The sequence below is a fragment of the Belonocnema kinseyi genome, chromosome 4, assembly GCF_010883055.1.
Source record: "Belonocnema kinseyi isolate 2016_QV_RU_SX_M_011 chromosome 4, B_treatae_v1, whole genome shotgun sequence".
Lineage (NCBI taxonomy): Eukaryota > Metazoa > Arthropoda > Insecta > Hymenoptera > Cynipidae > Belonocnema > Belonocnema kinseyi.
This window is the reverse complement of record NC_046660.1, coordinates 43,801,663-43,806,716: the sequence shown is the minus strand read 5'-3', so window position 1 is coordinate 43,806,716 and position 5,054 is coordinate 43,801,663.

Below are 5,054 nucleotides of genomic sequence, written 5' to 3'. Positions count from 1 at the left end.
GTGAAATTTTTCATATTTGAATCCGCCATATCTCGGCTATGAAAAATCTTATCAAAAAGTTAGGCATCGCATTTTGAAGGTTAAGAGTAGTTCTTTACGATGGAATTTTTCTGAGCTCAGATTCGGATTCAGCGCAGCAAAAACCTTCGGGTATAGTAGGTCTGGTCTCTGGTTCTGAGAATTGTTGGCCTGTGTAATTTAACAATCATAACCCTGGCGGATCGAAGGAACCGAATGGAGCCTCTACAAAGTACCCGTAAAGACCTCATTAGGTCCCCGTTCGGGTCCTTTTTCAAAAACTGGAAAAGACAGCAGAATCAACTTTTAAATGGTAGAAATTCGGATTCTACGTTAAAATTCCCTATAAAAGGTCCCGAAATAATCGAAATAGTTTTTTCTTGCTACGGTAAAAAGTTAAACAAATATAAGACGTATAACGCCTGTTGTTTTTTGCCGTCTAAATGATTGATAAATTAAAATTCAGGAAAGTTCAATTTCCTCGAGATATCTTTTTGATACACCTATACTATCAGATTGAATTGTAATTAATTTTAGGAGCTGATCAAATGCCACTTTGGAAATCAGATACAGAGATAGCAATTTCGAAAATAGAATAATTTCTAAAAAAAATGGAATAACAATTCTGGGCTAAATTGACTTTTCTAGATAAATCTTTTAAACAATCCTATCACCAACGAGCCTCCAATTTATTTTAATGGTTGATCAAACTAAATTTTTCGATGAGTTCCAGAGAAAACATTTTCTAAAATACCAAAAAATCCCTAAATAAAATTCAGGCAAGTTAAATTTCCTCCAGATATCTTTTTGGTATACCTATACCATCAGATAGTATTATAATTAATTTTAGGGGATGATGAAATACCAGTTTGGAAATCAGATCCAGAGATAGCATTTTCGAAAATAGAATAATTTCTGAAAAAATTATAATAACAATTCTGGGCTAAATTATCTTGTCTAGATCAATTTTATTAAACAATACTATCACCAGCGAGTCTCTTATTTATTTTAATGGTTGATCAAACAAAATTTTAGGATGAGGACCAGAGAGAACATTTTCTAAAATACAAAAAAATCCCTAAATATTTTATTAGTTAAAATTCAGGCAAGTTAAATTACCTCTAGATATCTTTTTGATACACCTATATCATCAGAATGACTCAGAATTAATTTTAGGCTGATCAATCCCCAGTCTTGGGATAAGGTCTAGAGATAACGGTTTTCCAATAATGCTCATTGAAATGAACCAGCCGAAATGCACAAAATCCATCTGCATTTCCTGATGTGAATGTATCTGTGATCGATCTGTGAAAAAAAATAATGAAAATCAGTTATTAATTTCAGAAATAATGTGATACACATTAAAGTCATTAATAAGTAATGATTGTTAAACTATTATCAAGTAATTATTGTTTCAATTATTACTGTCGACACTGTTAGTAATAAACATACAAAACCACAAAACATTTATTTGGTAAAGAATAATCAATCTAAAGTATAATAAACATGCCGGGCCGACCTGTCATTATTTCGAGGTTATGGTCGGATTCACCTTTTTACCGAAATCGCTGTTAGCAATTGTAAGTAATGTCAATTCAAAATTTGTGCATGTAGTATTTTATTTACTTTATTCAAAACAAATCCTGTCTATTCATAACATACCTTTTTTATGCCGCAGATAAGCGTTAAACACAATTCACTCTTCGCCCACTTAAAGCGAACAATATTATTACCAATTTTTAGTGTTTTTCACTCAGCAGCTATTCCATAATGTTATTGGCACAGAAGAAAATTGACGTTTACTTCTCAGTACACAAGTCTCACTTCATTACACAGCCACACAAAAAAAAGTGTGCGGATCTGGTAACAAGACACACGTATTCCTATGGATTTTGGGGTGCTGAATTCAAATTCGGTATCAAAAATCACCCATCACGTCATGGTTGAGCTATAACCTCAAAAAATGACGAAAAATCATGCACGAAGGCAAATAAGTTTCGAAATAATGCCAGTGATGCAAATTTTCACTTCAAAAACATGTCGACAACTGTAAAGGATCAACCCTTGCCTGATATCAACTAATTTAACATAACTTTACCCAACAGAACCTGACCTCACCTAACCTGAATTAACAGAAATTTATTGAACTACACGTAAAGCTCTGGAAGCATATTTTCCCAGTAGCAAATGTGTGCTACATCGAATGGGTCAACTCGAGCCTAACCTAGAAATAAATCTAACATAGCCTAACCTAACCAAAACTCACGAAACACAATTAAACTGATTGTGTTGTCCCGTTGTGTTTGCGGTACCGTTTAAATCAGCTTGGGCGTAACCTGCAAAGAGGTCAAACCTATCCTAACCTAAAAAAACCTGACCTGAACTAACCTAACTTAACTTTACGTAACACAATTAAACTCATTGTGTTGTCCCGTTGTGTTTGCGGTACCGTTTCATTCAGCTTCCGCTTAACTTACGTAGAGATTTAACCTATTCTAACCTAATATAACTTGACCTAACCTAACCTAGCCGAATTAAATTCAACCACACGTGTAGCTATGTAAGCGTAAGGTTCTCAGTCTTGAATGTGCGCTATATTTAATAGGTTAACTCGATCTTAACCTACAAATGAATCTAACTTAACAGAACCTAACGAAATTTTGCTTAACGCAACACAACTTAAGTGTCCCCGTTGTAAAGCAATAAAATTCATTTCATTGTACTACAGGTGGTTAAAAATTTAGACGCACATTACTCATTTGAAGAAACTTAGAACTAAAAGTAGAATTGACCCCATTTCAATTAACCTGACAATGTATGTATCAATTAAAATGTAGAACTGTAACTTAAACATTAAGGGAATGCCTGCTATAACGTGTCCTTTTTTCTTCGAAGGAACGATGCAAAGAGTTACGCTTACGTTTAAGGCCTACATTCATTTCCCTTTTCAACATCCAGCAAAAATCAGCCATCATGACCTCGTCCCATCTACCCTGATATCATTGTTCCATCACTTTTATGTCTTGATGAAAACGTTCCCCTTGTTCTTCGCTGAAATCACCAACATTTTCTGGAAACTTATCCAGATGCAAATCTAGAAAGTGAAGTTTTAAATTCATCAAGCAGCCTAGATTTTTGTAGTTTCTTATCATTTTCGCAAAAATATTCTCGTAGTCTGGACTTTTTTTGTTACCGAGGAAATTTGCGTTTACTGCTTTAAAACTTTCTGAAGCGTCCATTTCAATTTTCGTCATGTGGCTCACGAATTTAGTATCTCTTGTCAATATTGGAATCTGTGGTCCATCAAAGACTCCTTCTTTTAATTTAGCGTCTGAAACATAAGGGAATTTAAGGGATATATACTTATAGCATTGTCCATCTTCTTCTAACGCCTTGACAAATTGCTTCATGAGCCCAAGTTTTATGTGGAGGGGTGGTAGTAAAATTTTTTTTGGATCAACGAGGCTTTGGTTGATGATATTATGAGAATCAGATTTGAATGAATCTCTTAAAAGCTAATGTTTTTTTGCTGTAATGATTGGCTCGATCTCTGCTATTCCACAGGCATATAAAGCATGGCTCTCTCGTGAAACCCGATTGTTGGCCTAATATCATTGTTATGATTTTGAGATCACCACATATTTGCCATTTGTGATTCGTGTAATTAACTTTTTCAAGAAGCAGTCTAACATTGTTATATTCTTCTTTGATGACCGTTGGGTGAGCTATAGGGATAGGAGCGTAAGTATTCGTGTTATGCAGTAAAACAGCCTTAATGCTGCGTTTTGACGAATCAATGAAAAGTCGCCGTTCCTCATCTCTGTACATATTTTTCTTCAAGTGATTCATTAGTCCGTTAACGTTAGTGCAGTACAATAAAGACGTCTCTTCGTCTTTAACGAAAAACTTTCTGAATTCTTTGTCCCTGTCGCGATAGAATGAAACTTTTGTCTCTGGCTCTAGAAGATTTCTTCTTTTTAGAAATGAAGCGACAAATTCAGCGCCGTCTTTCGGTAATCCAAAATCTCTAATAAAATCATTCAGTTCTAGTTGCGACCCTAATATTAGAACCTTCAATTTCATTTTATGCCCGCCATATTCGTCATCGTTTTTGTCATTTTCATCGGAATCATCAGAACTATTTTCGGTTCGATTACTGGTTTCACTACCGTCTCCATGACGTTGACTTTCAACTTCTATTCTATTATCTTCTAAAGCGCTTAAATCAGTCTGGCGTGCATTTTTATTGATTCCGATTGCTCTTGTGACTGTGCATACATTAATGTACGAAATGTTATTTTTATTTTTGGCGTTGAACCCTTTGACGGAAGTAATACAAAAGTAGCAGTCCTTCGCAATATCGGGTTTTTTCCATGTGGTTGGTGTAGAGTACTTGCGGTACTTTTCGTTGTTTGAATTTTTTAGACGATACAACATAAGTCTGAAGGAATTGCAAATAATGTGAGGAACCCATTTTGTTTCTTGCTGCAGCAATTTACGGTCAAAACATTTTTCGTAAATACTTTTCACTTCCTCGTCGATTGATGTTCGCAAACTGCTCACTTCATATTTACTGCAAATGTAACAGAATGAATCTGAGCTATTCTTGCAGGCATGCAATTGAGAAATGCTCGCGGTTTTTTTCCTTGTAGCATGAGACTCTACACCAACCAAGTGATCCATTGATGAAGAGCTACGGTTGCATGATGACGACGTCGGAGAGCTTGCTTTCCCACCCTGACCAGACGCCGATACTGGGGGTTTTCCGTGCATTGTTATACACTTTTTACCTGTGTCTGCCATGACGGCATGAACGCCGTCAGGTTTTGTTATGTTAGGATAGGTTAAACCTCTATGTAGGTTAAGCCGAAGCTGAATGAAACGGTACCGCAAACACAACGGGACAACACAATCAGTTTAATTGTGTTTCGTGTGGTTAGGTTAGGTTGGGTTAGGCTAGGTTAGATTTATTTCTAGGTTAGGCTCGAGTTGACCCATTCGATGTAGCACACATTTGCTACTGGGAAAATATGCTT